Raw genomic sequence first — 15,643 nt, forward strand, 5'->3', positions numbered from 1 at the left:
GAGGGTTAAGTGGTATGGTGAAGATTTTGCTCTTCGCGATCGCGAAAAGGGTATCACGATCATGGATATTGACCAGATTGTTCTTCGCGTTCACATAGTGATGGTCGCGAACGTGATGTGTGAGTGAGGCTGGCCAGAGTATGGAAGGTTGTTCATCGCCATCGCGTGTCTTGGGTCACGATCACGTTGTGCAATTTCTGAGGCTGAGGTTTTGGCCTTCGCGTTCGCGGAGCTGGGCTCGCGTTCGCGTAGGCTGGGGCAGTTTAAGCTTCACGATCGCGAGTGGATCCTTGCGTTCGCATAGGAGGATTTTGTGGGTGAGGCTGTTGGCCTTCGCGATCGCGAGGGTGTGTCCACGATCATGAAGAAGGGCTGGGCAGAACACTTCATAAAATTTGGATTTTGGTTCATTTCATCTCATTTTTCTCATTGGAGCCGACCTTGGGGGCGATTTTGGAGTATCATTTTCATCATCTACCATGAGGTAAGTGATTTCCACTTGTTGTAAGTTAAATATCTAGTTTATATATGGATTTAAACATAAATATTTGTTGAAATTGTGGGATTTTTGAAGAAAAAACTAGAAATGGTAATCTTGGATTTTGACCACAAAATTGAACATGAAATTAGGAATAATTTATATATTTGAGTTTGTGGTGCTATGGGTAATATTTATATTCGAAAATTTTGGATTCCGGGTATGTGGGCCTGGGGGTTGACTTTGTTGACTTTTCGAGTGGAGTTGAAAATTGTTATTAATTGTTGAATTACGAGTATTTGAGTGTAGTTTGATTGATTTGCACGTTGTTTGACTAGTTTCTGATCGTTTGGCTTTGATTTGAGGAGTTAGAGTGGCGTTGGAGCCTGTTATCATAATTTGGAGTGAGGTAAGTCTCCTATCTAACCTTGTGAGGGAGAATTTATCCCGTAGGTATTATATTTGCTATGTGATATATGTTGTGGGGGCTACGCACATATGAGGTGACGAGTGTTCGTGCGTATGCTAAAATTCATGATTAGTCTGGGCAGACTTAGACTCACGACATGCCTTAATTGTAATATTTAAGTTATTCTTGCCTGCTTAAATGCTTTTAATTATATTGTCGCCTGAGACTAGACTTGCGTAGAGTATCGGACTTGATATTTTAGATATCCGGTGAACTACTTGATTAGCCATAGAAATTATACTTCCTTCTTACGGATTGCCTTTGTATTGTACGAAATAATTTGAAAAGTTTCTTAAATCTCATAATTCACACATATATTCGTGAGCGAGACCAGTGACCCGTCAAGTTTCACTATTTCTATGGGATCGGGCTAAATGCCTTAGCAGTACCATTATGGATCGAGCTGTACGACCTCGACAATATTATGAGATGCATCTATGGTTCACGCCGGTCAACTCTCGATAGTGTACAAGATTATGGGATCGGGCAAAATGACCTCAGCAGGGATCGGGTCATACGCCACGACAGGAACTCGTGCCATTACTCTTGTGGGACTGGGCCGCTCGCCTCGGCAGCATCGTGCTTAATACTTGATATGGAGTCAGTATACCCGTGAGTTTTCCCTGACTCGAGATATGACCATTTTTTGGGGGGCTGATGTTATGTATTCCATTTGAGGAAGTACTCGGTATTTGAGGAATTTGTGTTTACTCTTCAGTTGAGGATTTCATTATGTACTTATATCTATTCCACTGTTTTTACCTGCCATGTCTCATATCTGTTTACTTTTATTATATATGATTTATTGGACCACTAGTAAGAATTGATGTCGACCCCTCGTCACTACTTCTCCATGATTAGGCTAGATACTTACTGAGTACGCATTGATTTACGTACTCATGCTACACTTCGGCACTGATTGTGCAGGTATATTTTGATGGTCATTTGGGCACATAGACACAGCTATTTGAGAGGACTTTACGGTGAGCTGCATTCCATGTTACGATCCGCATCACACGGAGTCTCCATCATTTTCATTTATGTTGTCCTGTCTATTTTACATTCCAGACAGATGTAGTATTAGTTTTGTACTTAGTAGTAGATTCTCATACACTTATGACACTGGGTTTTGGGAATTTCTAGCAGATATTTATGGTATTTATCTAGTATTATCACCTTTTCCTTTGATGTTCCTATTTATGCTTTATATCCCCATGTTTTTCTATGTCTAATTTCCTTTACCTAATACAATCCATAACTTCAAAAACAATCAAATGAATAAATATGTGGATAGTTCACTGTTGGCTTGTCTAACGGCGACATTAGGTGCCCTCACGGCCTATAGTGGGAATTGGGTCATGACACCAACTAAAGATTCTTCCTTCGACCTTAGCCCACAGGGCATGGGACCAAATTCCAACATCCGAAATCCCCTATAACATCTGATCCTTGTACATATACATTGTATCAATCTCAGCAAGCTGCATCAAGCTGTCAATACACTGTCAAGATCAAACCACACGAAGTACCTCATCACTCATATACTCATAATAATAACTTCTGACCACAATAGTTGCTTATTATCACACCCGGTACTGGAAATATATTTTATATCAAATAAAACCTCGTTTCAAAGATTCACAACACTGCTAATGATAAAAGAAACATGTAGAAACTCATAACCACCCATGAAATTAATAAGTCGTGGAGTTCTCTCGTCCGACAAGGACCATTTCCAAATTCTGAGCGGAACAATGATATTATTTTTTCAAACATACCTTATCCCAATACGATAGTGCAAATTCTAGGTCCAAAAACCTCGTCTCACCAGTACAAGTAGCTCAACTGACAAGTCACATCAAAAGCCACATGGAACCTCACACAATGCAGTTCGTACACCAAACAAGTAATAACTCATATATGATAAATAATAGTAATAGGGTCAAATAAGAAAGCTACCGAGCAAGTTTAACAGGTAGGGAATATTGAACATATCCTTATGAACTATTTCCACAAAGTAGAAGCAAAACACACGAAATAAGCATAAAGAACCATATCTCAGTAAAGTACTATTGCAGCGTGCAACCCGATCCCACACACTACCGTTGTAATGTGCAACCCGATTCAATCATATTAATCCACATGGGAATACCCATCGAGCCAAATGCTTGTGCTCATTAAACAAACGTGCATCAACATTAAGCACGATAGAGTGTATAAATACAACTAGGGAAGATGAATAAGCATAATACATTATGAAAAGGATAAGCATGGCTGAGGTGAAATAAGCAAATCAACAACAAGAGTCATCTCGCTCATATACTAGCACAACGCCACAAATTCACAATAAGAGGAATGTGTTCAAGATATCAAATCAAATGACAAGGCAGCACCTTTCGTGCATTTATCTCATCCTCACCAAGCGTATGCATGTATGTAAAATCAAATGGCACGGCAACATCCTTCCTGCATTTATCTCATCCTCACCAAGTTTGTGTATAACAGTACCAACCAGGTAGAAGGAATACCAATAACAGTAACAACGAAGTAGAAGGTACAAAGATAACAGTAACAAATAAGGCAAAAGCATATGGATAACAGTAATAGACAAGGTAGGAGGCATAGAAATAATGATGGCAAATAAGTTAGGAGAACATAGATTTCAATAACTAACAAGGTAGAAGGTTTAGGTAAAACAACGACAAATGAGTGAAGACATAGATGTAAATATAGCAAATAAGAAAGAAAGCATGAAAGTAACAATAATAAACAGATAGAAAGCATGGATAGAACAATAACAAATAAGGTAGAAGGCAAAGACTTACCAACAACAAGAAGCATATAAAGCATAGGTGAAACAATAACAACTCAGGATAAAGGCATAAATATATACGTAAAGGAAAGATAACACAATATAATACATGTCTCTCATCCTCGCCTACATGGAAACACTTGTAACGACCTGATCGGTCGTTTTGAGCATTTGCACTTTTCTCTGTAGTTTACGGGCGTGAGTAGCTCTGTATGATGTATTTTGACTTGTGTGAATTGTCGATTTTGGTTTTCAGGTTATTCGGGACTGATTTGGAAGAATGATTCTCAACTAGGGAGCTTTAAATTTGAAAGAGTTGACCAAGTTTGACTTTTTAGCATTTGACCTTGGATTGGAATTTTGATGGTTCCGTTAGCTCCGTTGGGTTATTTTGGACATAGGAGCACGTCTGGATTGTGATTTGGAGGTCCATGGTTGAATTTGGCTCGAAATGGCGAAAGTTGAAATTTTGGAAAGTTTAACCAGGAGTGGACTTTTTGATAACGGGGTCGGATTCCTATTTCGGAAGTGAGAGCAGGTCCGTAATGTCAAATATGACTTGTGTGTAAAATTTGAGATCAATAGGACGTGATTTGATAGGTTTCATCATCGGTTGTGGAGGTTTGAAGTTTCAAATTTATTGATTTCGAGTTGAGGTGTGATTCGTCATTTCGATGTTATTATGTGTGTTTTGAGGTCTCGAGTAGGTCCGTGTTATGTTATGTTGGTATGCTAGGTCCGTGTCATTTTCCTTCATGTTTCCACTGCTGTGTTCTTCTGGTTTCTGGTGTCTCAGTCCTTCATCGTGTTCGCATGATAATTGTCGCAAATGCGTAGTCCGATGGCAGCAGCAAATTGTTTTTCGCAATCGCGAAGTATGTCCCGCGTTCGCGTAGAGTTGGGGAAAGTCTTCTTCGCGTTCGCGTAAGGAGGATCGTGTTCACGTAGTGATGAGGTTGGCAGCTGGGAGTTGGAGCATTCTTCTATACGATCGCGGAAGGTGAGTCGCGTTTGCGAAGCCTTGGCAGCAGTGGTCATCACGTTCGCATGGGGTGTATCGCGAACGCACAGATTCTTTTGTGGCAGTGTGAGTTTTATTCATCGCGATTTCCCGTGTTCGCGAAATAGGGGGTCTAGGCAGATTATAAAGTACTCTATTTCGAGGGTTTCAGCCATTTTTACATTTTTGGAGCTATGGAGCTCGGATTGAGGCGATTCTTGAAGATATTTTCACCATATGAATTGGGATAAGTGTTCTCTACTCAGTTTTGGTTATATTTCATGAATCTATCTTCATTTTTTGTAATTGGATTGTGAAATTTAAAGAGGAAATTGGGGGTTTTGGCCTAAAGTTTCATAATGTGAATGTTTGAGTTTTGAACAACGATTCGAAGTCGGATTTGAGTGAAACTGGTATGGTTGGACTCGTAATTGAATGGGTTGTCGGATTTTGTGAGTTTTGTCGGGTTCCGAGGTGTGGGCCTGGGTATGAATTTTGGCCAATTTTGGGTTTTGATTAAGGATTTGATCTTTATCATTTGTAATTGTTTCCTTGGGCTTTATTTGATGTATTTGAGTTACTTTGGGCTTGCTCGGCATTTGTATTGGCTTGTTCGAGGTAAGTAACTCTTCTAAACTTAGTGCTAAAGGTATGAAATCCCGAAATACGTGTTATGTGATTGGTACTGAGGTGACAGGCGTGTGGGCATGCACCATGTGATTTGGGACTCTATTGTTTCTATGGAACTGTATAGTGGTCCTACTTTGTTGATGTCCGTATTTTCACCATGTGATAAAGCAATTGAGATGTCAATCATGCTAGATATCATGTTTAGGCTTTATGACGATAGTGCTAGAACCCATAGTGGTTGTTGCTTGCTATCATTTCACTTATTTCATTGATATTTTGTACTCAGTCATATTCATGCATTCATATTATATCTCAGTCTCAGTTGTTATTTATGGATACATCATATCTTTGTTGTCGGGCTAGTTTCATGACATTGTGAGCTCGTGAGTGAGACTGAGAGATTGATGACTGAGTGAGGTCGGGGGCCTGTTTGTGAGGATATTGATACTATAGCACGTGAGTTATCCGTGCAGTGCCTGAGTTGTCCGTGCAGATCCACATATTGATATTATGGCACGTGAGTTGTCCGTGCAGCAAGTGAGTTGTCTGTGCGGATCTAGATATTAATATTATGGCACGTGAGTTGTCCGTGGAGTACGTGAGTTGTCTGTGCGGATTATAGCGCTTGGGCTGTAGGAGCCCCTCCGGAGTCTGCACACCCCCAGTGAGCGCAGTTGATTATATATATGTATATGGACCGGGTTGCACGTCGCAGCGGGCCTTATGGTCATATGTCGATTGGGCTACACGCCGCAGCAGGTATTGTACAGTGCTGAGTGATTAAGTGTGCTGAGTATTAGGCATAGTGAGAGGGAATGCAAAACAGTGAGATTTAGTACTCTGATAGTGTGAGTACATGAGCTCATCATTGATATGCATTACATTGGACTTGCATACTTGAGATACATGCATAGAGATGCATTTCCTTCTGCTACCCGGTTTTGGTGACATTTATGATTTTACCTGTATCTTGACATGTAGGCATAGAGATGTACTTTCCTCATATTATCTGAAAATGAAACATCTTACTTATTATTGAAAGGAGTTTTGGGAAAAATCACAGTTTCAAACTTACTCGTATTTTGGCATTTTCGGTAAAAGATTTGGGTTTTCACTAAGATACTTGAAAAGAAATGCCTATTTTCTGGAACTGTGAATGAACTGAGCATTTTATTCCTAAGATACCTCTTTTATTACTTGTACTATGCTATTATGAACTGCCGTGGAATATTGGTGTTGGACCCAACCTTTGTGTTAGCTCGTCACTGCTTTCAACCTAAGGTTAGGTTTGTTACTTACAGAGTACATAGGGTCGGTTGTACGCATACTACACTTATGCACCTTGCGTGCAGATGTTGGCTGCTGATGTTGTTATGTTTGATGGGAGCTGGATTTGAAGATGTACCTGCGTCCCGGTTGTAGCTGCCCCTTGTTCATGGTAGCCTTAGATCTATACAACTCTGTTAATGTATTTTTCAAACAGATGATGTATTTACTTCATTTCAACTTTGTAAACTCTATTCTTAGAAGCTCATGATTTGTACTACCAGTCCTTGGGAAATGTATAAGATTCAGATAATTTCTTTACTTAACTGTCTTATTAAATATCATTGGAATTGGATAGTTGTTAATTTTCTTACCTAGTGGGTTAGGTTACGTGCCATCACCACTAGTTGGATTTTGGGTCGTGACAAGTTGGTATCAGAGCTCTAGGTTCATAGGTTCTACAAGTAATGAGTAAGTGTCTAGTAGAGTCTTGCGGATCGGTATGATGACATCCATACCTATCTTCGAGAGGCTACAGGACATTTAGGATGTACTTCCCATCTTTCTATCCTTATCGTGCGGCATTGATTCAGTTTGAAGCGTAACTCTTTGAATTCCTTCCACGCAATCGTATGCGCATGTGAGCGCTCGGTAGCGGCTATGCGCCAGCTGCTTGTGATTCCATGATTGAGGGCGAGATGTGATTTTGGCATGCTGATGATGGGCCAGTCTGGAGGACTTGAGGCCGAGTTTTGATGGTAACTTGAGCACGGAGATTTTGATTATGTGAGCACATGCTTTTGGGACTTATAAGTTTGTTGGTGTCCCTATTAGTGGAATTTGTGATTGGATGACTATGTGGTGAGTATGATGTGACTGCGAGAAGTGTCCAGATTGTTTGAATGTGACGAGAAGAGTTTACTTGAGATGTAGCAAGGACTATTGGGTATTTGATTTCTGTCTTGATTTGTCATATGGTCTTGAGTTATGGGTGTGTTGAGCGATCTCTCATGTTGTTTAGTTGTGGAGTGAAGTAGATTCTCATGTCTTGTTGATGAGTTCAGATTCGAGAAGATTAAGTGATTGCGTAGTAGTCGTGACTGTGGAAGGGTATAGAGAGATGTCAGTTTGAGGCAAGCAGGTGGGTTATCTCATGCGAGGTGTCCTGAGGTTGTGTGATCCCTATGATGTTTTGTAGAGAATTCTCTTTTACCAGTGAATGATACATGTTGCAATTTGAGTTTGGATCGCTTATGGAAATTGGCTTAACCATCACGAGGATGAACACAAGATTTGCAGATGATTTGAGGTACTAGATGGTTTGTGTTGCATGAGCGGATGGAGGATTTAATGGAATCTCACTGTGGTATTATGGTAGTAATGGGGTATGGTTATTGTAAGTAATCAGATGTTTTATTCCATGGCTTTGAGCCAAGTGGGTGAGTTTGCTATCAACGAGTTGATTGCACTGTTATGTGTTGTATTGGTTTCGGGTTGGGGTATACTGGTGAATCAGTTATGACTTGCAGAGGTCGAGATTGAGGATGACTCGGGTAAAGGAATTTCTGGATACATGTTGTATTACACTCTATGGGTATATGGGAATCATAAAATAATTGAGTGGTTATTCGTAAAGGATGTAGTGTACATGGAGTAGGAATTTGCTCGGTTGCTTAGGAGTGTGGGTTACTCCCTTGGGTATTGGTGTGCTAATGGGGCACAGGTCGTTTGGTCTGTTTGGTCAGTTTAATTGAGATTTGAGTAGAGTGGATGACTCTCGAGAATAGTTCTAATAGATTCAAGACTTATATGTAGCGATTTGGAATTTTCAAGATTTGTATATGGTTAGAAACTGAGAGTTACATTGGATGGTGTCGAGACTTGTGGCATTTTTATACCATTGTGGATTATGCATTTCAGCATCAAGAAGGTGAAGGAAATAGTTCTAGGTTCACATAAGGTATCTTTAGAGTGGGTGTCCTGGTTGTGGTGCTTTGGGGTGCTTAAGAGGGAAGTTAGCGGCTTATGGGCCTTAGGACGTTATGGTTTTATACTAGGGTCTCTCGTATGGTGAATTTTGGTTAAGGATCGTGGTATTCCAGCAAGGAGAAGTATCAATTTGAAGGCAATTTGGAAGAGACTTGGAGAAATTGGACAGCGTGGTAGTAGGTTGGATCAGCACAGTAATGGATATAATTGGTTCTTTGGGTACTTATGATGTGGCTAGTCTCCACAGGTGTTTCGTGGCAATGCTCTTGGATGTGGCGACTTGCGTGGCTGGGTCGAGTTAGAGAGATTTGATTCTGATAGCTTGGTTATGTGCAAATGGGCTTCGGAGAGTTCTCAATGGTCTCTACCACGGTTCGAGGAGTATAATTTTCTACCGGCGTGAGGAATATGTTGCGTATTAGGATTTTCTCCGGGATGAGATCAAATGGAAAGTTTCTCGATCGGGTATGTATTCTGCTTGTGAATCAGAGTTGATTATGAGATTCTTGTACTCTTCACAGGATGTCATGGTAGATGTGGTGTGTTGTGTGGGATTGAGATTTACATATGCAAGGCCGCGAGTCAGTTTGGAAGGGAAGGGCATAAATTCATAGGCAGCATGGCCGGTTTCAGATGACTAGGTAAATGATATTACTAATCGGTATGGCTTGATGAGAGTATACATTTCAGAAGGGGCAATGTGTTTTGATTTATGGATACTTCACTGGTACTGCGGCACTCTCCTGATTGATCGACTGCTGATATTCAAATTTTACTATGTGGCACGAAAGAATTTTAGAAGTATTCCTTGTGGGATGATCGTGTATGAGAGATGTGTTAGACATTCCGGCGGTGGAGTTGGGATCAGATATGGTGATTCGTGTGTTCTATGGATTTGGAGACTGGGAGTTCTCAAGAGAAGATTGTTTCATGGTTGTGGACTGTGAAGTCATGGCCAAAGCTAGCCAGATGATAGTATGTGTTATGATTCAGCCATTATGGGTTTTTGGAGGGTCATTTGTCTATTTGTGGGTGCCCAGAGTTGATTTGGGGGTCCATTGGTAGGCTCAATTAGGATGTGTATTCCACACCGAGCCGGATTGACTGGCTCCATACTGGTATGGTTAAGGGATGTGCCATTCGATTTTTGTTGAGCTTATTCGTGTTCTGAAATGATCTGCGAGTTACTCTTTTATGCTACGGGGAGTTGTGATTCATTGGATATAAGCACACCTGGTGCGGTGCTATTTGGGCTTTATAGCAAAATTTGAGCGAGATGAGTAATTGGGTATTGCATGGTTGATGGCGTATGGGTTATGTTCTTACGGGTTTCATGTGGAATTATGTCATTTGCTTATCCGTGGTTATTAATTGTAAGTAGGGTGGCTCGAGGTATATAATATGGACAAGTGTTTTGATGGGGTCACGCGTTGCAGTGGAGTTATGTTAAGGTATGAACCTTGTGTTAGAATCGTATGATAGTTCTACTGTGTGTGATGGATTTTCAGCATTTCTTTGTGGCGGTACTTGTTAATCTTGCGGGGTAGTTCTCTCATTTGAGTCATTTTTCATGATTGAGTACATTTGGAATGTTGCTTATAGGTGCACGGATTGCACGGGTTGTGGCTTTAGATTGAATTGATGTGTCATGTCACTAGAGTGGCCGTGTTGGATGAGATGAGGTCATTGAACCTAGAATGGATACTATCAGAATTGATTACAGTATGGTTGGAAGGATAATATCGAAAGTCGGCTTAGAAATTTGTTATAGCTCTTGTCGAAGGAGAGGGAGCTCCATGACTGGTGGATCTGATGAATGGTTACGAATTTCTGCGTGTTTCTTTCATCATCGGTAGTGTACGAAGGTTTTAGAATGGAGTCTTGTTTGATATGAGGTTTATTACCGGCATTGGGTTGTTTTGAGCAACTACTGTGATTAGAAATCATTGCTACGAGTATCTACGTTATGTGATATATCATGTGATTACATCTTGGGTTATAGATATGGCTTGATACAGCTTGTTCAGACTTATACTGAGTGTTGATGCGAGATTCTAGTCTTATACAAAGTTTCGGATGTTGGAAATTGGATTCTAAGGCTTATGGGCTAAGTTGAATTAAGGAAATTTCAGTTATGTTGTGTTATCAGGCCTATATGGAATAGGGTGACGTGGGATCATCCCCGGGTATGTGCATGGTAAGGTTATATGGTGGTTTGATGGCTTTGAGAACAACTCTGGACACGTTCGAGGACGAACGTATGTTTAATTAGGGGAGGATGTAACGACCCGACCAGTCGTTTTGAGTATTTGCACTTCGCTCGGTAGTTTACGGGTGTGAGTAGCTCTGTATGATGTATTTTGACTTGTGTGAATCGTCGATTTTGGTTTTCAGGTTATTCGGGACTGATTTGGAAGATTGATTCTCAACTAGGGAGCTTTAAATTTGAAAGAGTTGACCAAGTTTGACTTTTTAGCATTTGACCTCGGATTGGAATTTTGATGGTTCTGTTAGCTCCGTTGGGTGATTTTGGACTTAGGAGCGCGTCCGGATTGTGATTTGGAGGTCCATGGTTGAATTTGGCTCGAAATGGCGAAAGTTGAAATTTTGGAATGTTTGACCGGGAGTGGACTTTTTAATATTGAGGTCGGATTCCGATTCCGGAAGTGGGAGCAGGTCCGTAATGTCAAATGTGACTTGTGTGCAAAATTTGTGGTCAATCGGACGTGATTTGATAGGTTTCGGCATCGGTTATGGAAGTTTGAAGTTTCAAAGTTCATTGATTTCGAGTTGAGGTGTGATTCATCGTTTCGATGTTATTGTGTGTGTTTTGAGGCCTCGAGTAGGTCCGTGTTATGTTATGGGACTTGCTGGTATGTTAGGACAAGGTCCCGAGGGGCTCGGCGTGTTTCAGATTGATTTCGGATCATTTTCCTTCATGTTTTCACTGTTGTGTTCTGCTGGTTTCTGGTGTCTCAGTCCTTCATTGCGTTCGCGTGATAATTGTCGCGAACGCGTAGTGTATCCTGATGGCAACAGCAAATTGTTCTTCGCGATCGCGAAGTATGTCCCACATTCGCGTAGAGTTGGGGCAAGTCTTCTTCGCGTTCGCGTATGGAGGATCGCGTTCGCGTAGTGATGAGGTTGGCAGCTGGGAGTTGGAGCATTCTTCCATGCGATCGCGGAAGGTGAGTCGCGTTCGCGAAGCCTTGGCAGCAGTGGTCATCGCGTTCGCATGGGGTGTATCGCGAATGCGTAGAGTCTTCTGTGGCAGTGTGAGTTTTATTCATCGTGAGCGCGATGAATTTCCCGCGTTCACGAAAGAGGGGGCCTGGGCAGATTATAAAGTACTCCATTTCGAGGGTTTCGACCATTTTTACATTTTGGGAGCTATGGAGCTCGGATTGAGGCGATTCTTGAAGCAATTTTCACCATATGAATTGGGGTAAGTGTTCTCTACTCGGTTTTGGTTATATTTCATGAATTTATCTTCGTTTTTGGTAATTGGATTGTGAATTGTAAAGAGGAAATTGGGGGTTTTGGCCTAAAGTTTCATAATGTGAATATTTGAGTTTTGAACATCGATTCGAAGTCGGATTTGAGTGAAACTGGTATGGTTGGACTCGTAATTGAATTGGTTGTCGGATTTTGTGAATTTTGTCGAGTTCCGAGGCACGGGCCCGGGTGTGATTTTTGGCCGATTTTGGGTTTTGATTAAGGATTCGATCTTAATCATTTGGAATTGTTTCTTTAGGCTTTATTTGATGTATTTGAGTTGCTTTTAGCTAGTTTTGAGCCGTTCAGAGGTCGCTATGCACGTGATGGAATCTTTGGAGCATCGCTTGGCTTGCTCGGCATTTGTATTGGCTTGTTCGAGATAAGTAACTTTTCTAAACTTAGTGTTTTGGATATGAAATCCCGAAATACGTGTTATGTGATTTGTATTGAGGTGACGCACATGCTAGGTGACGGGCGTGTAGGCATGCACCATGTGAATTGGGACTTTGTTGTTTCCATGGAACTATATAGTGGTCCTACTTTGTTGATATCCGTATTTTCACCATGTGATAAAGTAATTGAGCTGTCAATCATGCTAGATATCATGTTTAGGCTTTATGACGATAATGCTAGGACCCATAGTGGTCGTTTCTTGCTGTCATTTCATTGATATTTCGTACTCAGTCATATTCATGCATTCATATCATATCTCAGTCGCAGTTGTTATTTATGGATACATCATATCTTTGTTGTCGGGCTAATTTTATGACATTGTGAGCTCGTGAGTGAGACTGAGAGATTGATGACTGAGTGAAGTCGGGGGCCTGTTTGTGAGGATATTGATACTATAGCACGTGAGTTATCCGTGCAGAGCGTGAGTTGTCCGTGCGGACCCAGATATTGATATTATAGCACGTGAGTTGTCCATGCAGCACGTGAGTTGTCCGTGCAGATCTAGATATTGATATTATGGCACGTGAGTTGTCCGTGCGGATTATAGCGCTTGGGCTATAGGAGCCCCTCCGGAGTTTGCACACCCCCAGTGAGCGCAGTTGATTATATATATATATATATAGACCGGGTTGCACGCCGCAGCGGGCCTTATGATCATATATGGATCGGGCTGCACGTCGCAACAGGTATTGTACAGTGCTGAGTGATTGAGTGTGCGGAGCATTGGGCATAGTGAGAGGGAATGCGAGACAGTGAGATTTAGTACTCTGAGAGTGTGACTACATGAGCTCATCATTGAGATGCATTGCATTGGACTTACGTACTTGAGATACTTGCATAGAGATGCATTTCCTTCTGCTACCCGGTTTTGGTGACATTTATGATTTTACCTGTATCTTGACATGTAGGCATAGAGACGTACTTTCCTCATGCTATCTGAAAATGAAACTTCTTACTTATTATTGAAAGGAGTTTTGGGAAAAATCACAGTTTTCAAACTTACTCATATTTTGGCATTTTTGGTAAAAGATTTGGGTTTTCACTAAGATACTTGAAAAGAAATGCCTATTTTCTGGAACTGTGAATGAACTGAGCATTTTATTCCTGAGATACCTCTTTTATTACTTGTACTATGTTATTATGAATTGTTGTGGAATATTGGTGTTGGACCTGACCTTTGTGTTAGCTCGTCACTACTTTCAACCTAAGGTTAGGTTTGTTACTTACTGAGTACATGGAGTCAGTTGTACTCATACTACACTTCTGCACCTTGCGTGTAGATGTTGGCTGCTGATGTTGCTGTGTTCGATGGGAGCTGGATTTGAAGATGTACCTGTGTCCTGGTTGTAGCTGCCTCTTGTTTATGGTAGCCTTAGATCTATAAAACTCTGTTGATGTATTTTTCAAACAGATGATGTATTTACTTCATTTCAGCTTTGTAAACTCTATTCTTAGAAGCTCATGATTTGTACTACCAGTCCTTGGGAAATGTATAAGATTCAGATAATTTCCTTACTTAACTGTCTTATTAAATATCATTGGAATTGGATAGTTGTTAATTGGCTTACCTAGCGGGTTGGGTTAGGTGCTATCACGACTAGTTGGATTTTGGGTCGTGACAACACTCTTCGTTTCATGAACTCTCTTCCTCATATTATAATATAAAAATAATTGTACGGCATTACCCTTCGTGCTTTTAGTCTAATCTTCACATTATAATATAACAACAAGTACGAAAACACCCTTCGTGCATAAACCACTCTTCCTCACAAGTACGGAAATACCCTTCGTACACTTCACTCGTCCTCACCCAAGTATATATACATCAACAACAAGCAAAGTAGGAAGCATAGATAACATCAAGAAGAGTAATGAAGCAAAATACACCACGTGAATGACAATCACAGCTTTTGCACCAATAAACAAATCAATAAATTTCAAGAACCTCATTGTTCAAGTATCTCAACAAAGCTCAAACATGATCTTCAACATATGGAACCCAAGTATCTCAAGAATGACAGAAATAGACTTGTATTCATGATTTAGATATAGTTACGACCGAATTTAGCACATTAATTGTCTCACAAAGAGTCCATCATATTTAATCAAGTTGTAATAAGTTGAAGCATGCTCTCTAGCATGGATATTTGTGCTCACATTATTATGGAAATCAAGTAAAACATGAGGCAAGAAAATCAAAAGGTTTAACAAGGCACAAAGAATCATATAATCTACCCCCGAGCATAGATAACCTTGGCCATGAACACACGCTCGTCACCTCGCATACGCATCACCCCCGCATGTAGCGAACAATACTATTTTATTAGGAAAAATTCTCCCAACAAAGCTAGGTAAGACACTTACCTCATTCTGGAATAATTTCCACAATCCAATACTATCTTTCTTAAAAATACTCCTCAAAATGATCAAAACCTAATCAAATATCATCTAAGGAAGTCAAACAATGCTAAAGGAAACATTCCCGATCAATAAAGGTTCAATCTTTGCCAAAATTCTAATAGACAATAAAAGTCAATCGGAGCCCACATGGTCTAAATCTGAAATCAAGATCAAATCCCGATGACCCATAACCCCACGAGTCCAAATATATAATTTATTTCGAAATCCAACCTCAATTTGAGGTCTAAATCTCAATTTTATAAAATTCCTAAATTCTACCCAAAACCCAATTTCTAGCCTATGAAATCTTAGATTTGATAATGAAAATTCATGAATAAGTAATGAAAATTGATGAAAACAAGTTAAAGTTACTAATCTATGAAGTTGGGAAGAAATTGCTCTCCAAAAATCGCCCTATGGAGTCTAGGTCTCAAAAATGGTGTAAAATGAGCTTAGTACCGAAATTCCTAATTTTTACCCAGTTGCAGATATCGCGCAATTGCGACGTTCGCAAATACGAACCACTGATCACAAATGCGGTCAGTGTCTGAGCTTTTCTGATGTCGCAAATGCCATGCATTGATCGCAAATGCGAACCGAGGGACCACCGATACGAAATTGGCTTCGCATATGCGAAGCTGTCCGATG

Source organism: Nicotiana tomentosiformis, chromosome 6, assembly GCF_000390325.3.
Source record: "Nicotiana tomentosiformis chromosome 6, ASM39032v3, whole genome shotgun sequence".
Classification (NCBI taxonomy): domain Eukaryota; kingdom Viridiplantae; phylum Streptophyta; class Magnoliopsida; order Solanales; family Solanaceae; genus Nicotiana; species Nicotiana tomentosiformis.